The 22360-nt window shown below is 43.7% G+C and overlaps 1 long non-coding RNA gene across 1 annotated transcript; it reads left to right on the top strand.

Moving 5' to 3' along the window:
* The first annotated feature begins 1167 nt into the window (after window positions 1-1167).
* Window positions 1168-16222, top strand: LOC310705746. Its single transcript, XR_014525470.1, has 4 exons — window positions 1168-1324; window positions 8737-8846; window positions 14553-14633; window positions 14954-16222. It is a non-coding gene; the product is annotated as an uncharacterized lncRNA (long non-coding RNA).
* The last annotated feature ends 6138 nt before the right edge of the window (window positions 16223-22360 follow it).

The raw sequence follows: 22360 nt of genomic DNA, 5'->3' as shown, positions 1-22360 counted from the left end.
CTAGGCGCCAGGCTCCACTGTTGAGGGTGTGGATGGAATTATGCCACTGGTGGTATCTTCACAGTAACCAGTATAGGTCCCCAAAATAGGGTGTTATGGGGCTGGGGTAGAGCAGAGTCAGCCATGAATCTGCTGAATACTAAACTAATCCATTCCCCTTAGAAGGCTAGAACTCGGAGCTGGAGCAGCAAGAAAGATAGAAATGGTCCTCCACTTTGCACTGTGTGTTGAGAACAGGTCGGCCTTCAGATGCAGCAGTCAAACTGCTGCTCCACCCTGGCGTTCCTGGCTGAGAGACTTATGATTCCTCTCCCTTACTACTGTATGAAGCATCTTTTTCAACCTGAGGGCTGCATTCTCTTCCAGGCAACCTTTAAGCAACCACCATGCCAGAAGCAAAAGTGAGTGGAGAACCAAATGCTAATTTGCTCACACATCCCTCTCTTTCCTTCATCCAGGCAATGAAGAAGTATTGTCACAGTTCAATGGCATATTCTAGGCAGGCAAAAACACACAAGGAGTGTGAAAAGCAGGACTAGTGAGGGGTGTGGTCTGGAAAGAAGGGGCACAGTGAAGGAGGGTGTGTGGCCTGGGACCACATTCTGAGGGACACACAGAGAGAGCAGGAGATCAATATTTGGGGCCCAGGCCTGGGTTCCCCTATTCTTGGTCTATAGGTTTGCACCACTCCTGTTTGATTTAAAGTTGAGGAAAAGATCAGCAAAATTCCAAACCTTAGATGGCTCCAGTAGCTTCAGCAATCAATATCTGACAGTAAATTTTTTTCCATGTTTGCATTCCTGCTTCAGTCATTCCTGTTTCCTGATAGAATTTCCAGAAGGTTGAAACAGGAACTACCTGACTGCCATTGCTGTGCTTTCCAAATTATTGGCAACGTTAGCTGAAATGTTCCCAAGATTATTTTTAATATTTGATCTAACTGATTTCTGGAAGAATACAGTTAAGTACCTGCTTTTATGCAATCGTTGACATAGCAAGGCTTCGTTGCGGTTTGGCCAGAATGCCAGAATAATGAAGATGGAAACCTGAGTCTGCTGCCTGAGAGATTGCACTGGTTCTCAAAAACACTGAAGTGGCTCTTTAGAGTACAATATAATATTGACTTTTAATATAATGTTCCTATTAAGAACCATTTCTTACAGATGGCAGATATCGTGAACCTGTGGAGTCCTGCAAAAAAAGACAGAATCCAGCTCTACCAGTCGCTTGATGGTTTGGTCACAGAAACAAACTGCTTTCTTTACAATTCAGTGTGTGTCTGATTAGAAATAAACCTCACTGAATTCAGTGGGACTTGCTCCAGGTATGTGTGTATAGAACTGCAGTCTTAAGCACTGTTCTTGAGTAAACTAAAGGGGCAAGGCTTTTTAAAAATGTGTTATGGAAGGGGTTATTGGGTTGTTGTTTTATTTTGATTACCGTATTGGCCCGAATATAAGCTGCACCTGCAAATAAGCTGCACCTTTAAAATTCATGGGGGAGGGGAGACAATACCCAAGTACGGGTACCATCCCCCCGTGCTCCTGGGCTGCTTCCAGGGGGGGGGGGGCATGCCACTTTGCCAGCGGTATAAGGTCTTGAATATAAGCCTCACTTTAACTTTCGACAGTTGGAATTGGTGGGTGGGGTGGGAGTGCGGCTTATATATGAGCCAATACGGTATGTATTTTGTGATTTTATATTCTGATTTTATTCTGTGAACCTCCCTGAGACCTGTGGGTATAGGGTGGTATATAAATTCAATAAATAAATATATAAATATATATATGAAAATGATAGCAAATAAATAAATCATTGCCCATTACAACTATTGTGCTTTTGCGTTATAGTAAAGAGACATGGAGAAATAGTGATCAAAATAATCTAATTTCTGGTGGCTGAGGTAGGGGAGGGAATAGAGATAATTATTAAAAGATGCCCTAAACTAAGGACACATCAGTGAAGGTGACAGATCAGTGTTTTTCTTTGTAAGTAAAGATTATTATGATTTTTATTTTTAAAAAAACCTTTCTCCAGAAGATTCATTACCTTAGCTTACCCCAATACTATATTCATTGACTGAGCTAGTGAAATGTACCAGACTGGAAAAAGACACACACATTTATTTTGCTTAACTGGCTACTGCTTCTTTGCTTCTTACTCACCAGGAGCCAGATTTTTCTTGAGGCAATGTCTATTCCTATTGAAGGAGCCATAAAGTTTACTACCGCCAAGCAGTGACTTGCTCCATTTAAACATGATTCACTGGGAAGCCTGTTTTGCATCAGTTAACATGCAACATTCACACTTTTTGTTAGGGGGGATTCACTGCTAAGTTTTGTAACTGTCTCATTTTGGTGAGACAACTTCTGGAGTCACAAACCCGTTCAGGCACTTAACAAATGTGTGAAGGTACACAGAACATAAAGGGGCACTGGATAGTACAGGTGTTGTCCCTAATGTCCTCTTCTACTCCACCTGACCTTCCTTCACTGAATGGAAAGATCTGAAGAGGGATTCCAAGCAGATACAGCTGCATTGACTTAGAAGACTTCGCATGACCATGAACCCTGGTAATGCAGGGTTCCTGGCCATGGGGAAGATTCTAAGCATATTCACCTGAGTGGGTGAGGAATCCCTCCTCAGATATTCTCACTCAGTACTGGAACATCTGCAGGGCCACAATTTCTACATCCCTGAAACAGAGATAGCTTTTCATAAAACCCAACATTGTCTATAGACATTGTTAAGCTTTTCTTCCAAGCAGGCCTGTGCTTGTTTTAAGTACAGGAACCATTTCTCACAATGTTTGCCAAGACTTGCTGCCCCAGAAAAGAAAAGACCTGTATGGGGTGAACCAACATCTGTGCCAGTGCAATGCCACAAGGCATGATGTTCTGCCCCACAGGAATGTTACAACAGCACTGCAAGCAACAGTGCCTAGGCCAGTATGGAAGACCAGGATGTGCAGATTCTGTAGTTGCAAATGGCTCATGGAGAAGAATTCGTTAAAATGTTCCCTCATGATTAAGTTGCATCTGAAAGAAAAGGCACAGGAGAGTGTTTTCCTGGCTCAGACCCCATCACATCAGGTCCCAGAAGAAGAAAGATATACAGAGTAGACTGTTCAGCTGGTTGCAACAGGAACAGGAGTGGAGCAACATGAATGGTATCTGTGCTACAGTCAATGGTGAGAACAATGGATGTGGTGATCATAAGGAAGCATAAAGTCAAAAGAAAATGTGATCGACAACCAGAAAAAGTGGGGAATAGAATAGGGACAGTATGGAAAAAGTTGGAAAAGAAAGGAATAAGAGCAGATTCAGGGGATAAAAAGAATTTCAAACCTTACTTGGGGAAAGTCTTGAACCTTGCACCTTGCTCTAGAACAAATTCCTGTGGAGAATTAATAGTCCACAGCAATAAACTGCTGGAAGGGACATCTCAGCAGTTCATCATATTTCCCCAGTAACTTTGATATAAGAGACTCTCCTACAACATCTCTACCTTTCTATTGATTGTGTTCACTTATGCCAGTTTCTTTGCCCAAACAGGCAGTGCTACATATTGAGGCTAACTTCTGGCATCACCATTTAGTAAAGGTTAGTGAAACACTTAGGAAAGCATTTACAATTGTTTCCAATTTCATCTATAAAACCTACCACACATCCCACCCATTACGACTATCTCCAGGGCCAGCCATACTGTTACTAAGTCTCCTCCCATGACAGAAGCCAGGGGACAGGGGTCAAGAACTGGTGGAGAACAGAGCTGTGTGTGCCACATGGCATGGCCTGCCCCTCCTAAGACAACCTGCTGTCTGTAGGTGCAGTGAGGATCAATGTCCTCTCGCCAGCACTGAAGTAAGGCCCCATCTATGCCATACATTTGACATGGAATGGCAACATTTTAAATAGTCATGGCTTCTCCCAAAGAATCCTGGGACTGCAGTTTGTTAAGGGTTGAGACTCATAGAGAATTGCTAGGTAGTCCTTATTCCACTCAGAGAGCTTCTTCCTCTCCTCCTCCTCCTCCTTCTTGTTGTCATATTTATATTCCTCCTTTCCCCCAAGGCAGTTCAATACTCATTCAATCTGTTTAACATTCAATCTGCCTTGCTAAGGAACTCTAAGAATTGTAGCTCTGTGGATGGAATAGAGGTCTCCTCATAACTCTCAGCACCCTTTACAAACTAAAACTCCCATGATTCTTTGGGGGAAGTCATGCATGACACCACCTTCAATGTAATGGTAGGTTTCTGGATGAAACATCGGCTCTGGATCCATTCCAGTCCGGCTTCCGCGCTGGTCATGGGACCGAGACGGCTCTGGTCGCCCTAACAGATGATCTTCGTAGACAGCTGGATCGAGGCGGGTCGGGGCTGCTGATTCTTCTAGATCTGTCAGCAGCTTTCGACATGGTTGATCATGAACTTCTGGACCACCGCCTCGCCGACGTGCGGATCCAGGGCACAGTCCTTCAATGGCTGCGCTCGTTTCTCTCTGGTCGGGGACAGAGGGTGGCGCTTGGGGGGGAACTGTCATCCCGCCACTCCTTGGTGTGTGGAGTGCCTCAGGGTGCGATTCTCTCCCCGATGCTTTTTAACATCTTTATGCGCCCCCTCGCCCAGCTTGTCCGGAGTTTTGGGCTGGGCTGCCATCAGTATGCTGATGACACCCAACTCTATCTGTTGATGGATGGCCATCCTGACTCGGCCCCAGACACACTGATCAGATGCTTGGAAGCTGTGGCTGGATGGTTACGTGGGAGCCGGTTGAAGTTAAATCCTTCGAAGACAGAGGTCCTCTGGCTGGGACAGGACGATATGGGATTGAGGGGGCAACTCCCATCTCTTGCGGGGGTGCAATTAGTGCCAGCACCGTCCGTTAAGAGTTTGGGTGTAATCTTCGATACCTCCCTCTCCATGGAGGCGCAGATTGCAGCTATAACAAAGGCGGCATTTTTTCATCTCCGCCAAGCTAAGCAGTTGGCTCCTTACCTCTCTCGCCCTGACCTAGCCACTGTGATCCACGCGACGGTCACCTCCAGACTGGATTATTGTAACTTGCTCTACGTGGGGCTGCCCTTGAGACTGACCCAGAAACTCCAGCGGGTGCAGAATGCCGCGGCGAGACTCCTTACGGGGTCTTCGCTGCGGGATCACATTCATCCGGTGCTATACCAGCTGCACTGGCTCCCGGTGGAGTACAGGACCAGGTTTAAGGTGCTGGTTTTAACCTTCAAAGCCCTACACGGCCTAGGACCCTCGTATCTACGGGACCGCCTCTCCTGGTATGCCCCACAGAGGAACTTACGGTCCTCAAATAAAAACATCTTGAAGGTCCCAGGCCACAGAGAGGTTAGGCTGGCCTCAACTAGAGCCAGGGCTTTTTCGGCTGCGGCTCCAACCTGGTGGAACGCTCTGTCACAAGAGACAAGGGCCCTGCAGGACTTGACATCTTTCCGCAGGGCCTGCAAGACAGAGCTGTTCCACCAGGCCTTTGGTTAGGGCACAGCCTGACTCCCTCCTTTGGCAATCTTTACAATACTTTAGTTTATGGTTGCCATCAATTTTGATTTTAATTAATTCTTATGATGTTTTATAATGTTGCACTATTTTAGTGTTGTTAGCCGCCCTGAGCCCGGCTTCGGCTGGGGAGGGCGGGATATAAATAAAATTTATTATTTATTATTATTTATTATTACAGGGCAAATGGGGCCTAAGATTCAACAGCCTGTCTAGTATGTGGAATGGAAGGTGTGGAGTGCCATCTTGTCCACCTCAGACAGCAAAATGGCTTGACCTGGGCTGCTCCTGGCTGTCTTTCTCTAGCTGTCTTACTGTCTTATAACAGAAAGGGCCTCTCCTGAAAGCATGTATAATTAAGCAGTTTCTAGAGGAACGGAGAATGTTTTTCAAATCATTGCTATTTCAATGACAGCCTTTAAGTGTATTGTTTCAAGTCTTGATATCCAGCAGGCCAACTGCTGTTCCTATGGCCTGAAATGATATACACAGATGTGGCTCCTCCAACATATTAGTCAACCAAAAAAATGTTCTTATTTACAGGAAACACATTTTATCCAGAGAAGCAACAGAGCAACAGAGAATAAAAGAACATGCCGAAGTTCAACGCTATGAAATGGGAGGAGACACACAGTAGTTGTTTATGGGGAACATGCTGTGAGATGTAAGATGTATATATATTTTCAAGGAAGGCAGTTTTTCTTCCTCCTTTCCATATCTCCACAGAGCTAAGAAACATTGTTCCCTAGTTCTCTGAATAAATTACTATGACTATGCATGAAAGGTACAGACAGCTAGCTCATTGCCTTTTGGGATTTTTTTTCCCTGACGTGTTTTTTAACCAAATGAACATGTGGCAACAGCATAAAAGAGTAAGTTTGAATTCCAGAGATTCTGTTAAACCAACTGATCTACTCAGATAGTTTGGAAAGGTACCAAACTGACAGATGGGTTCCAAAACAACAGTTTTTAATTTGATTAATTGGATCACTTTTGAAAAGAAAGGAGGGGAAAGGCTGCTCAAGTTAATTTCCTAATTTCCATAATCTCCTCTCGAATAAAGGAGGACAGCTAATGAAATAGCCTAGATGAATAGAACAACTATGATGCAATATTGTAGCAGAAGAAAGAGAGGTTAGATTTGTGGTGCATTCAGACTTTATGAGTTTTTGTTTTTTAAAGCGATGAGCACTTAACGTTTCAGAAGAGGTGCAAATACATGGATGCATGGAAAAATTTCAGTAATATCTGAATGGCCAGGGGTTCACCATCCCTGCTGTCATGGAAATCAAAGCATCTTTAAGAAGTGATGTCAACTAGAGGAAAAGAGTGTTTAAGTATATCCTAAGAAGGTGTGTGTGGCCAGCTAGCTTGGGGAGTACGAAGCTGAATAAAGCTAGTTTGTTGAAAATATTGACAAGAAAATGGGACTTGAGCCAACTCACCAAATCACAACTTATTTCCCTTGATGCTGTCAAAGCTGTCTCTCAGTCTTGCCTGCAAGCAGTTGTGTGGAAGACTTAATTTGTGACCTGCCCTCTCCAGTTATAGAACTGTAATAGTCAGGAGGAAATATTCCATGTTGATAGCAGCACTTTGAGATGTTATACTCCGGGGAATTGCTGGCAAGTTCCTGTCCTTGGGCGCTCCCAAGTCACACAGCTAGGGATGATTCAGTTGGCATTTTAAGGGAAACCCACTTAATTCGCACTTTGCGAAACAATAAGTGAACGAAAAAAGGTGATCTATCAAATCTGAATTTTGCAGTGCAGCTCTCCGGTCAAGCAATGTGCACAAACCAAAAGTCCAGGTTGACAAACAAAGCCAAACCATGGCTTAGCACAGAATAGGAAGAATTACGGAAAGAATGGAGAGTCCATGAGCCTTTTCAGGAACCCTCATGCTGATCTGTTTGTCCTAAGCTAAGTGTTACATGCACACCAGTTCTATGTATTGATTTCATTATTCATGGCATAATTGACTCAGCTGCCATTGTCAACATTTGTGATTTTTATCTGAAATCCATTCATTTCACTTCTTCTGGAGATTCAGCGCTGGCTATCTTTGCTGTTGACAACTCAGCTAGAACATTTCTGTTTGAACCAGGGAGCACATATAAAACAATAACTGCATTTTCTGATGGCTTTTTAGTGGGTAAGTTTAAATGAGAAATGTGTTTGGGCTGAACCCATATTACATTTTTTTAAAATGAGTTTCTAGTAGACCCTTTTCTTTTGTGAAACATTGTTCACTAGATGTTTCAGTATTTCAAAATTGTAGCAGTGGTTGGAATCAACATGCCTATTGGTTGGGTATACCCACTGGGATTTTTGGGTCTCCGCCTTTGAACAGCTGACTTCCCTGGCTGCCATGCCACAAACTGCTTTTCAAAGTCCCCTCATTTTCAAAGGTGGTATGAGGTTGGTATTTGGGGCTGGAGGTGATATTTAAGACACAGAAACTCAAAGCCCCCTTGGCTTTGAATAACTGCCTTTCGCTCTCTCGTTCCTGCCCAGTGGCTTTTTATTTTTTTATTATTATTATTTTTTAGAAATGGGAGAGTACAAATAAGGCAGGAATTTCTTTGAGGAACTAAATGAACAAAATTGAGGCTGTGCCATAGCACTATGGGCATGAATAGAAGATATTACAGGTGAACCAGAAGCCTAATGTCAATATTTAAAAGAGGCAAACAAGTCACTCCTACTCATTCAACAGCACAATTAATTCAGAAATCTGTCAACAGAGGTATAAAAGGAATGCCATTCTACATGATTCGGGGGGGGCAGTTTGCCAAATAAATGTTTGTTTTCCACAGGATATGGACAATAATATTTGTACAGGATTTCGCATATTAGAATCCTTAATGTTATGTTGAAATCACCATCATAATCCAAATAGCTTAACAAACAAAAATGGGGAAATGGAGTAACTAGGGGATTCTAGTGATAAAATCCACTTTGATTCACCAACAATGTTCTCACACTAGAGCATGTAAAAAATGGGATATCCTGATGGGGACAGGATCTCTCTTTCCTCCCCAGGAACCCAAAGGGTGGCAATAAAGGGAGAGAGAAAATAAATACAGTCCTTCATGAGCAATCCTTTAGTTTACACATATGAAAATAGTTTCTACAGTATTGTTAAATACAGGACATCTAATTCTTTCCCCTGTTTTATTTGTCTTCACCTCTTATGAGTTGATCTAGGAGTACTGAAATTTGCAGGCAAAGAAGTCCGCATTCATTTAAATAGGACCTAGTGTTGTACAGTTAACAACCCTACAGTCTATGAGATCATTGCTGGCGTGAAAAGTAAGGTAAATATGATTACTGGATTTGTGTATATATATCTCCTGTCTCTTTCCTTGTATTTCATAATTCCTTAGGGTCTTGTTATCCTATGATAGCTACACATGTCCTGGGGTTACTAGCACCATAAATTATCTATTTTCATTCTAACATCTGCCCTGTGGGCTTGGTTGCTGTGTTTAATACCTTCCTCAGTGCCAGATGGCTGGCCTTACTTTTTCACCATGCCACTATAAACCATCCTAAATGCAGAGATGGTTTTAGGGTAGTGTGACAGGTTTGCCTGCACTAGGCCAAGCTGAGAGGAAGTGCTGCAGGAGGTGCCACAACAATGATGAGCAATAGAAAGCGAGAGGCAGGAAACTCTGGATTTTTGTGTCACACAGGGTGCCAAAGTCTGCCCCTGCTCCAAGGATCTGTGCTCCTGACTTATCTAATGCAGCAGTCTTGAAGACAATCCATGAAACTGTTTTGCTGGAATAGAAGCATGATGGAACTACTTCAGTGGTCTGTTATTTACCGCCAGGTTCAGCCCAAGTGACTTTGAACAAGTTGTTCTCTCTCAGACTCAATTACCTACATGTAAAATACATCCAATGTGAACAGTAAGCTCCCATCTTATAGAGGTTTGTTAGGCTACAGGGCAGAAAGACACCAATAACTTCCATGATGAATGTGTGCTAACATAAACAACAAGTCAAATAAACGTTCTTCATGATATAGCCTCTGTGCACCGCAACCCTCAATCATAGAAAGAAGCTACTGTAAGCCCTGCAGTTTTACCTTTACTGCACCTTAATTTTTAGTCTTCAATGAAGATGCTCATTACATCATTTTTACATGCTTAATTGATCCTGAATCAGTTGCCTAGATATACAATGCTGGATGGTTTAAGATTCAACGTATGTTGTATTACTTTGAAATATTCTAATGACTTGATTTTAATTTTTATTCTGTTGGCATGCATTGCCTTGCCATAATTGAGTATAAATGGAAATTAATATGCAGGCAATTATTAAAATGAGGTCTGTGTCTATTCACTTAAAGGTAAGCAAAATACAGATTGACAAGTTAAAATACAGATGGAACATTGTTTTCTTCTACTATAAATTCTCAGGTGTTAAATGGTTTGAAAAGTAGGAAAACGAATTTGTAAGGTGGGAGTTGGGGAGACGGGGATCTGGCCTTTGGAGGTGGGGACTATAAGAATTGGCTTACTGATGCTAATTCTTCCAAGTAGTAAAATAAATCCAGGAAGTGGGTTTCTCAACTTACTAGTAGTTGTCAATTCCAAATATATCAGACTGTTTTGTTTTTCTTTGTTTATCCTCTCTGCATTTCTTTTGCCATCCTTTTCAAAAACAGAAAACATACATGTCAGCTCCAATTACTGCTGCTGTCGAAAAATCTCCAGTTACAGCCAGTTGTAGATTACTTTCTTATGGCTGTGGGATCAAATTGTAGATTAATAGTAATGGTGTGATATCCCAAGTCACATGATTCCAAGGTATGTATAACAAAAGCCATCATCACACACAGTGTCTCTGTCTTTATATTCTGCTGCAAAAGTTTTAGCTCCCGGTAGTAATGGCACTACCAGTAGTGATGTATGGAAGTGAGAGCTGGACCATAAAGAAGGCTGATTGCCGAAGAATTGATGCTTTTGAATTATGGTGCTGGAGGAGACTCTTGAGAGTTTCATGGACTGCAAGAAGATCAAACCTCTCCATTCTGAACGAAATCAGCCCTGAGTGCTCACTGGAAGGACAGATCGTGAAGCTGAGGCTCCAATACTTTGGCCACCTCATGAGAAGAGAAGACTCCCTGGAAAAGACCCAGATGTTGGGAAAGATGGAGGGCACAAGGAGAAGGGGACGACAGAAGACGAGATGGTTGGATAGTGTTCTCGAAGCTACCAGCGTGAATTTGACCAAAATGCGAGAGGCAGTGGAAGACAGGAGTGCCTGGCGTGCTCTGGTCCACGGGGTCACGAAGAGTCGGACACGACTAAACAACTAAAGAACAACAACAACAAGTAATGGTACTGCATGTCATTCAAGCATTTGTATCCTAAATGTCACAAATCTCTCTCTCTCTCTCTCTCTCTCTCTCTCTCTCTCTCTCTCTCTCTCAAGCCTGTTTCAAATTGTGATCCTTTGAAATTTGCACGTGAGTCTGAATGGACCCCAAAATGCCCGGCTTCTACCACGAGCCCTTATCATCCTGACTGTCCTCTTCCTTCGACATTTATTTAGTGGTAAAGGCTAGCAAAAGATACTGCTGTGGGGTCTCTGTGGAACTGCAAGTTCACAACAGCATTCAGGGGCCACTGAGAACAATGTGAAATATTGTTGGTATTGGAGGCAGAGGTCCCTAGGTCACATTGCACTGCCTGTAACATCAGAAGCATGATGGGACCTTTGCTTAAAATGCAGCCAATTAAAATGACTCATAATCTGAAGATCAGTTACAAAATAAATCTTTTAAGCTTTCTTCACTCCTAACCAGGCTTGGAGGGAGTCGTCAGGGGAGTTCTAGAGTTACCACAGAATTTTGCCTTTTAAAATCAATAAAGGCTTTAAAATGCCTGAGAAACCCTACAACTTGTTAACTTGACAGTTTAACCTGAAAGTGGTCAACTGAATTTTCACACAAGTCTGCTTTCAAATTCTTCAAATGTAAATGAAGACAGAACAGTTCTATAACAGGACTATACCACCTCCAAAAAGGTTTGGCTCACTCAGTTTCCAAATAGATAGTATTGTGATCCATTAAACAGAAATGAGACAGATCTGGTTTTCGTAACCCCCAATCCAATTCAAAGGCATCTAGCACAACATCTTTTGCACCTATCCGTCTGAAATTTGACAGTATCCCTCTACATGTAAAAGGCTACTGTGCCTACAGAATTCATCAAATTATGACAAAATATTTATAATAGCATTTACCTAAAAAAAAAACACCACCAAAATTCAAGGGCTACTTGCACATACGCAAACAACCCCCTCTGCACCTATTTGTCTGACATTTGACATGCATCATCCACTTGGAAGGGGATATTAAGCATGCAAATTTCAGTCAGTTTTGCCACAAAGCGAAAAGTCCAAAACTATGAGCTGATTTCCTCTAATAGTCAATGGGGAGACAAGTGAGGTTCTGATTCAGACCCAGTGTGAAGCTATAGTCCTCCGGATGGGTCTGAGAAGAATCAACCCACTTTTTGGAGCCCTCTAGTTTTCATTTATTTTTATTTATACATTTTAGACAGCTTTTAGAAATGTTCATGGTAACAAAGATACTTAACAAGCTTGCAATATGTGACTATTCCAGTGTTTCCCAACCGGTGTTCCGCGGCACACTAGTGTGCCGCGAGACGTTGCCTGGTGTGCCGTGGGAGGGAGGCGGGCAAGTCGGGCGGCGAGAGGCGGGGCGGCGGCGGCAAGGAGAGGCCGCCCAGCGCGGGGCTCTCGCCGTCTGCCTGCCTGGCTGCCTGCGTGGCGCTGACGTCACGGGGCTGTAACGTGCCCCACATAGGCACACGCGGGGCGGTGAGCGAGCGCCCTCCCACATCCCATCGCCGCTCGCTTCGGCCGGCCTACTGGGCTGTCGCAGGCGGAAGGCCTGCGCATGCGCGAGGTTTTTGCGCCTTCGGGATTCCCTTCACGCCTTCCTCCTCCCGGGTCCTTGAGAGCGCGGGAAGCGGCAGCGCGAGACCGGCGTTGAGCCTGGTAGGTATTGCGCTTGCCAAGGCAGTCATTTGGGAAATGAAAACTTGCAAAGCAAGCAACCAGTTCAATCTGAAGTACGTGTATGCTTAATATCCTGTATCTGAAACCTGTTCTGCCCCCTCCCCCACACTTGGTGCCATTTTCATCTACACATGCAGCAGAGTAAGCTGACCCAGAATAGTACCAATTCAGATGGCAGATGGGAGAATGACAGTGCTGAATGCTTTCCCATGTAGAACAGTCCCTGCAAATAAAAACCTAGCATATTTGGAAGAGGGATGCTAGCCTAACCATTACCTTCTATGCTGTTACTATTTTTTTTTTTTTTTTTTTATATAAGTAAAAAGTGACCTTTCCCCATCTGGCATGGTGGTGTGCCTCGAGATTTTTTTCATGAAACAAGTGTGCCTTTGCCCAAAAAAGGTTGGGAAACACTGGACTATTCCATGCACAACATGGAAGGGTTTAACCTATCCAGGCTGGGAGGTGGCAACCTTAAGAACCAGCTGTAGATTTCTATCTATTCAGAGAATGCATTTAGCTAGTGAAGCTGAATTCACACCAGCCAGTCATGAAGACAGATGAAAATGCTAACAGCTGTTTGAAAATTCAGGGAAGCACATGTTCAAGCTCTGAACCACAACTTGGTTTTTTTGCCCACTGTGTCCCTTTTAATTGATGAAGTGACACATTTAGAATTTAATTCCAACATCATTTCTGTAGCTAGTGTGTAAAAGTAAGAACAAGTTGTTCCATAGACATCTGTGACGTTAATAATAATGTGTTAATCCAGGAAATAGCAGAGGCAACATTACATTTCTCCAGAGGGAAACAACTTGAAAGAAAGGCATGAAGGTAGAAGAGAAGTGAAAAATCAACATTATGAATAATATGAGTTTTCTAGACTTTGAGACTCTCTGCCTCAGGATCAGGCTGCATGCACAGATCTAAGCACAACTTTCATGCTAGAGAGAAAATACTGATCATGTGTTGGAGAAGAAGGAGAGAAAGGGAAACATTTCCTCATTCCTCTATCATTGACACTGGATTAGCTCCAGAGTTGCATTTCCAAAAATGGATGGACTCATTGGATTCATGGAACGGATTGAAATCCTGTAGAGGAAATTCTGGCAGATTCCCCCTCCTGGATGCAGCATCATGCAATTCTCCAGAACATATTTTCATGGGACTGCAAGGAGGATAGAGGAATCAATATCAGCCCCTTCCTTCTTTCCTAGCGAGAGTGCCCCATGAGTTCAGCTTCACTCACAGGAATTCTGGATCCAATCCACTGTCCCTAATACTGCCAACCATTTGTTTGGCAGAGTGTATGGTGTGCAGAAGTGTCCAATGTGTACCCCTTTGCGTGCATGGATCTAATTTAGAACAGTGGCCCATATGCAGAAGCCAGTTTCCATGCACAGATCTCTTTTGCTGCACTGAAATCTGACTCGGAAATATTTTTTTTGAAGGACAAAAATACAATTTCATCGTGATTTAAGTTAATTCAATAAGGTCCAGGATCAACATATTCAATACTTTTACGCTTTGTTTCTCCTCCGCTGCCCCCAACTTCTTAAATCCAACAGTACCCATTACTTGGGAATACTATAAAATTGATCGTAAGGAAAAAATGGATTTTATTTTATTTTATTTACAAGCAAATTGAAGCTTGTAGAGTTGGCACTATAGGAAGCTGTGTAATTCCTTTGGTAGGATCAAACAAAGACAATTGCCTGCAAAATGTGTTGGTGTTGAGTGTTGTCTCTCAGCCTTTCATATTAGTCTAAGTGGTTTGTGACAACCATAGTACCTGATTTGCCAGCCTCTTTGAGTAAAATATGAGAAGTGTGGGTGGCATGAAGTCTTCCAGGGAATTGGATAGTGGTGTCACAGAGGGGCAGCTTTTATCAGTCTCAGATCCTCATATAAATGTGAAGCATCAGTGTAGTATTTTATATTCCTTATCTAATCAGGACTCCAAAGTTGCTGTCTTTCAGAACATCCTATCTTTCAGGACCTCTGTACATGCTCTGAAATCCAAGACTCTGCTTAAGCAAGGAAATGGTGAGTTGCTAATTTAAACTGAGCTTTGTTTCTCATTTGCAAGTCTATGCAAGTGCAATTTTGATGCCTTTCCATTTCCTTCCTTTTCCCCCTCCCTTTCTTATTCTCTAGTAAAATTCCATATGTTTTTACATTTGCCTTTATTGGTTTTTAAAAGGCTATTTTCTGGAACTTCTCACTAAAATCATCCCCACATGCTAGATTGCATGCTTGCAAATCTACCTCTTTGCATTCTAAGGATAGTTCACAAGCTTTTCTTAAGTTCTGGCTTTGAGAAACTAAAGCTCTTCTCTTCTTTCTCTTCCTGCCCCCACCCCAAGCTGGACTGAGGAAAGTTATTGGCAGTAAAGACACTCTCCAAGCAACTGGATCCCTTAACTGGAAGCTGCCTATCATAATTTTTGGGGAGGGGAAACCCTTGCAACAATCTGCCCGCCTAAAAAGAACCAGATCCGTCACAAATGGAGGTCCATTTGGAACAGATTTTCACTTGCAAGGAGGGAAAAAAGCCCTCCTTTGCCAATGGTGATGGCATGTGTATGTGCAGAACAGTTATTTTAATCCTGTCCTCCAGATCAGTACGATAAAGTAGCCAAGCACCAACCTGAAAATATAGTTGCAGATCAAGTGACGCTTCTGCAGGAAACCGGGGGGGGGGGGGACATTTTGGGAGAAGACAGGAGCCTCAATATGTGGATACCATCCAGCATTCAGAAGGACAACTCACAACTTGGATTGCAAATCTGAGGCACCCCTATTATTATCTTCCAGACATTTAAATAGGATTTATTCACATAATAATTTTAAAATTAAGATTGGCTACTCTTTGTCGTGACATTTCCTGAATGAATGAGACTCCCCTTCATAAGTTTCTGTAGCTCAGCATCTACATTTCAGTGACTTCATCTGTGCTCCTTATGTTGAAAACCAAATGCTAGGGGAAACATGTGTAGGTCCTTCTTATCTGATCACTGCTCCCCCTTCTTAGCTGATCAACAATTGGGTGAGAAGAACTGGACCCACCTTTCAAACTACACTACAGCTATGTGCTGGGTGCCAGGATGGTGCTAAATGTCATTTTTTCCAGAACTACAGACTTCCCCAATACTCAACTCAGAAGAAAGCATTACAAGCTGTTACAATGTATGTATCGGAACCCATTTTAAAAGTCACCAGAATGTGTACTTCCAAACCAAGGAATATTTTTTTTCTGGCAACCACAGGTGGTTCTATATTAGTGCTTTTCAAAGTGTGTTCTAGAAAACTCTGGGTTCCTTGGACATTACCGTTTACCTGGTGCTCCAGAGAAGCAGTGTTTGTTGCCTTGGTGCAGTCATGGCCCAGCTCCAAGAAGCATATTTTTCTTCTCCTCACAACTGTTGGGGGCCATGCTGGCTTGATGCCAAAGGCCCATTGGAACAGGCCAACCAGGGCACAGCTGGGGTGAGGCTGACCCAGCCGTAGCCGACTCCACCTTTGTGGTATAAAGAGAGGACCACATCTGGAGGTTCTCTCCCTTACAGCAGAAATTGTTGTGGGATCTCTACTAACATCTGTAGTCAATAAAGTTGTAGCCAATTTTGACCGAATACAAATGTCCTGTGTCTTATTTCTATGGTTAGCGCCTCACCAGGCTGCAGGCATCATGCACCTGGGCATGCAGTTTACCATGGGGTGCTCAATGAGAAGACCAGAAATATAAGGCAAATCCTGATCTCCCTATCAATGTAGAGCCACAGAGCTTGCTGGGTCTATTCCAGAGTGTGTTCCCTGTTCACATGGGGTGACGATAAGCCCATATGCTTTGCCAGTGCTTCATGTGATTTCTCTGCATCTTAGAAGATGCCCTAGGATCTTCTCGAAGACACAAATGTTCCATGGTCAGCCAATGTGAACAGAGTTAATGGAAAATTGAAAAGCACTGTTCTAAGTGAATCACAATACTTTTGATTCCATAAAAGTGAGGTTTTATACTTCTTTGAAACTTTTATTGTTTTGAGGGGGGGAAAGTAGATAATTCTAAGACGTCTCTCTCTCTCTTTTTACTTTCTTGTCTAAACAGAAATATTGGATAGTGGATTAAATCTATGAAAAATGAGACAACATTTCATTTCTTCATTCCTAGATACCTGGGGATATCTAAATATGATATAACAATGATAATGATAATTTGTTGGCTGGGTGATATATCAATCATCCTGGTAGGTGAGAGAAAGATGAGTAAAAGCTGGCAAGGGTTCGTTGATTGCATTCTTCCAATATTAAAACACTCCAGCCATACAAAACACAAAGGAGTAAACCCTAAGAGGATAAGCAGACATGCACATCAAAAACATTGATATGCTGACAAGCTTGAACCTGTCCGTCATATCTGAGCTTTACTCCTTCCTGAGAAGCACTGTGATACAAAGCAGGGTCCGGAAGTTATTAGCACTGTTGAAGAAATCCCATGGGGAAAAGTCAGTCTACCTTCTCTGGAGACACAGGACATGCTTGCCCATATATACAGTGATACCTCAGTTTAACTACTTAATTCGTTCTGGAGGTCCGTTCTTAACCTGAAACTGTTCTTAACCTGAAGCACCACTTTAGCTAATGGGGCCTCCTGCTGCCGCTGCACTGCCAGAGCATGATTTCTGTTCTCATCCTGAAGCAAAGTTCTTAACCTGAAGCACTATTTCTGGATTAGCGGAGTCTGTAACCTGAAGCATATGTAACCTGAAGCATATGTAACCCGAGTGTGTGTATATATATACATATATTCTTGTGGAGAAACAACATAATGCAGACTTATAGCTGATGTACAGCACGGGATTAAATAATTAAATTCAGGCATATCCCTTGTTTCCTTGATCTGTCAGATGTGTGTTTCTCCACCCACAGCATCCAGTGATATGGAGCAGGGAAATGTTCAACACAAGGATATCTAGAAAGCAGGGCAAGTATTACTGCATGCTCCAGAGGGAAATAATATAGGAATATGGGGAGCTTCTTTTATAGCGAGCCAGAGACCATTGGTTTATCTCACCAGCTATCATATACAATGCGACTTTTTTGATGCATCTGCTTTATGATGTCCCAGAGCAAAGACAGCTGGCCTCCACACAAAGGGACTATACTACTCATGTGAGCGAGAAGCCACAGCCCCCTACGGATGCAGTCTGTTCACTAGTGACGATAAACATTCATAATTCCTGTGCTTCTGTTAAGTGGATGTAGATTTTGCCCTGAATCATGATCCCCGTCCTTTACATTTTTCTAACATATTCATTCATGCATTGGAATATTTAGTCATAGAACTGAATGTCATGGACTGGCTCGATGCAGAGGAGTGATGGAAGACACCAGCCAGGGAACCCCTAGGGAACCCCCAGCGGAAGAAGGCTCAGAGCCAGGGAATTGGTGGTAGGATGACAAAGAATTATTAGCAACATCCTCCCAGGGTTTCAGGCAGAGAGAGATTCCTAGCCCTACCTGGAGATGCTGGGTATTATTATTATTATTATTATTATTATTATTATTATTATTATTATTCCCCACTCATCTGACTGGGTTCCCCCACTCTGGGTGGCTTCCAGCACATATAAAAACATAATAAAACATCAAACATTAAAAACTTCCCAATATGGATGTCGTCCCAATAGAGTTGCCTTCAGATGCCTTTGGAATGTTGTTTAGTTTTTTTACAAAAATCTGTTTGACATCTGATGGAAGAGCATTCTGCAGGAAGGGTGCCACTGCCGAGAAGGCCCTCTGCTTGGTTCCCTGTAACTTCACTTCTCACAGTGAGGGAACCACCAGAAGGCCCTTGGAAGTGAACCTCAGTGTCGGGGCTCGATAATCGAGGTGGAGATGCTCTTTTGGATATACTGTCATTGCACGCACTCACTGAGCCGCATCTGCTCCCATAGCTTGGCATGGGAAATGCTGTCTTTAGTAGCAGTTCCACATTCATTGTGACAGGGATTTCCATTTAATTTTCTTCTAATGGGGGGGGGGGGGAGATGGGGACAACATTTAAAAATAAACAAAACAGCAGTGTCTCCTGTTCTTGCTTGACAGACCTATAAAAAAGCATCTTGCCATTTAACTGAGCCACAAAAGTCTACTTTCAAATTAAAACATTATGAAACAGACTCACCATAATTTCGTATTAATAAGCACATCTTTGAAGAATTAACTGTGCTATCACTTACATACACACAGAGAAAGGGGGGGCAGGCAATTCAACACAGTGAAATGGTATGAGGACGGAAAGAATTCTTCAGTCTTGAATGGCTCATGCCGTGACCCCGGGTGCAATTTTGAGAGGGGGCACAAATAGGTGCCCTCACAGCAGACTCCTTCATCGGAGCCTGCACCAGAGGGAGCGGTGCCTTGGCGGCGGCACTTGTACCTGCCGTAGCTCTGTCCCAGGTCAAGCCTGACCCTGGGGGAAAGAGCAGGCAAGTGGGAGGTAATGCTGTAGCCCACCCTCCTTACCTGTGAAGCGTCTTACACTCGGCTACAGTAGCTCTGCCTGACCCAGAGAGCAGGAGGTGAGTGGGCAGAAGCTTCCTCACCCCTCTCCTACCCTGAACTGTAGTGCACGGGAGAATGCCTCCACACCCCTTCCCGGGCATTGCAGGCATAAGCTCCACTCTTGCCAGTCATAAAATGATTTCAGATACTATTTACCATATTTTTTGCTCTATAAGATGCACCCGACCATAAGACACACCTAGTTTTTAGAGGAGGAAAACAAGAAAAAAAATATTCTGAATCAAATGTTGTTGAAGAGATAGGAGGAGGGAGGATCAGCCTAAGGCATCACAACAAGAGGCAGCTCTCCCTCTTGCTGTGCTGGGTTCAGCGGAGCAGCGCAAAGCCTCTTCAGCGAAGCAGGAGGAACACTCCCACTTCACTGAAGAGGCTTTGTGTGGCTATCCCTGAAGCCAGAACAGCAAGAGGGAGAGCTGTGCAGCCTGCATTCTCTCCTGTGCTGGTCCCGGGGGAGGGGGTTACCGTGAGGCGTGGTCAGAGTCCGGTCCTGGGTCGAGGGTCTGGAGTCTGTCCACCAAGGGCAAAGCGGGGTCCAAAGCAAGAAGCCGGGCGTGGTCGGGAACTCCGGAAGAACAGGTCTGGGTGCTGGCAGAAACAGGTTTCCAACGACGTTGCTCCCACAACCTGGGACTGGGCTGACTGACCTTTATCTTCTCTGAGGCCAGGGGCGGTCCCGGCCCACAGGTGACCCGCCTCTCCTGGCCTTAAGGCAAGCAGTCCTCCTGAGAGAACCCAGTTCCCTCCGCCTCTCTCCCCTGAGCCTCTGCAGCTCAGGAGAGGCTGGAGGGTTACTGGACCCAGGGGAAGGCTCACCTTCCCCTGACAGGGCTGGGAGAGGCGCACCTGCAGGCAATGGGTCCTCAACCACCTCCAGAGCCAGAGTGGATTCATCTGGTGTCTGCTCCTGAGGTGCAGACCCTTCAGATTCAAGCCCCTGCCCCGGCTCAGCCAGCCCTGGAGGCGGGGGCTCCTGTGCAGGCTGGGACTCCTCAGGTTCAGCTTCTGAATCAGATTCCCAGGCCATCACAGCTCCATAAGACACACACACATTTCCCCTTATTTTTTAGGAGGAAAAAAAGTGTGTCTTATAGAGCGAAAAATACGGTAACAATTTGCAATGACAAAATGTGAGATTAAAAAGCTGACGGGTGGTTTTGCGCTGAGCTTTAAACATCAGCACCAGTTTTGACAATACCAGTCATTTGTTCCTATTCTATACTTATTCCTTCTTTTATTCAGTGTTGAAGATAGGACTGCCAACAGCTGGGGTGAAACCTTATACTGCCCTGCTCACTATAGAGCCAAAGATTGTTCGTTATTAGATGTGTGGTTCATTGTAGAGCCGTCGCACCATGAAATATCAGCAGTGGTGGCTGATGCCCTCTGGAAATTGTGGGACAGAAGGGAAGAAGGTAAGTGGAGTCAGAGCCAATGACAGCAAGAACCAATGAATTTTCGCTTTGTCCCCATCCTCCCTCCTGCCAAGTTCTACAAGGCCGAAACTGAGACTAATGAGGAGGAAGCTGACAAGCAGTGCCACCCCCTGGACAGGAAGCAGCAAGGCAGATAGGTGGAGGCTGGCTGATGGCAGACTGAGGTAGTTGGAGCAGTGCCCCATTCGCCCAAATGACCCAGCCTTCACTGAGTATTGGAGCCCTTCAGTACTCACTCACAGCTAACATGAATTGCTGGGCAAGACAGTTCTTTGAAAGAGGATTTAGAATACCCCTGTGGGTAGGGGAGGAGATCACCTGACATCATTGGGCAACTCCCTGTCATACTTGGCCTGCAAGGGATGGGAAAATTAATGTCCTGGCCCACCAGCCAGATTCCATTTCCTGCTTTAAACTTTAAAAACAGGTAATCCTGTTGCCTATAGTCTGGTGGAGCTAGAACATATCACACAGTTTGACCAAAATGTGCAACATTTCCCCTGGGAGCAACAGGACTTGATGTTCTCTCAAACTCAGGGGGAATTGTACAGAAAATAAAATAAAAGCATGTCTAGCCCCAGGTTTGTTTGTTTGCTTGCTTGCTTGTTTACATGGGGGAGCCATGTTTTCTTGTGGTTGCCTGTTTTCAAAAGGAAAGAAATATCTTAGGAGGACCAAAAGTAGTGCTGCAAACTTCAGACCACTTCAAAAGTACATTTATTTGTTCATTTTTACCTTAGCGCATCAGCATAGATTTTTAACAGATTTCCTCTTTAAAATCCACAGGATGGATTTGGTGCCATCCTTATGTTTACCTAATGGTGCATGATGCGGAATCTCTTTATAGTTCAATCTAACTCTGAGGGAAGCAAGGGACTGAACTTTGGGAGTGTGTAAAACTCTCCACTGACCTCACCTGTGTTGCCATAACTCCTAGCAGCCACAAACAGGCTGTTGTCATTTTTCTCCCAAAAGCTCTTGTTACAAGGTATGAGTCTGAGTCCCTACATATGTGTCCAGCACTCACCTATGCACACTCCCAAGAGGTTTAGGATCTTTTGCTGGAGTTAATACGTGTTATGCTCCACAAAGTTCACACGCAAGAGGAATAAAGCAGGCTTGGTTTATTACATGAACAGAAAGAGACAGTGTACCGGGATGCTATTTTCAATAGCAAGGTTAGAATCTAAGGGAGAAGGAAATCATACAGCATAAACACACCTTAATATGAAGTTAAAAAAAAAACAAGACCCCTAACTATCCCCAGAGCCTGGAGAGTGACAATTTGCCAAAGTACCCATGCTCACAAGAAGAAAAGAAAGGGCTCAACTCAACTTCGAAGCCTCATGGAATGCAAAATCTGGACCTCCTGCAAGAGTTAAATTCTTCCCTTAAAATCCCATACAAACCAGGCAACAGAGATTTCTCGCCCATTCTTTTGGTCCAGGTCCAGTGGGGTATGAAGCTGGTCCTTTTTTTGCAGAGCAAACAGGGGGGCCCATTGCTGTTTTGAGCTACCTAGCCATTGAAAATCTAGGGTTTTGGTAGTCTTTTAAATCAATGCAACCTTACGGAGATGAGAGGGGTCTTTTGGGGTGAGTGCTAAAATATATTTATTCCTTTCTTCCATTATTTCGTACAAATCCCTGTTTCCTATTTTGCTACCTCTACCTAGTTACCTTGTATGTTTCTTGAATCATGTGTTTTACCTACAGGAGATGGTAATTAAAGTTGGCTGGTAGCGCAGGATTG

The sequence above is a fragment of the Podarcis liolepis genome, assembly GCF_965112155.1.
Source record: "Podarcis liolepis genome assembly, chromosome: 4".
NCBI classification, from domain to species: domain Eukaryota; kingdom Metazoa; phylum Chordata; class Lepidosauria; order Squamata; family Lacertidae; genus Podarcis; species Podarcis liolepis.
This window is presented reverse-complemented; position numbering and strand designations above follow the sequence as displayed.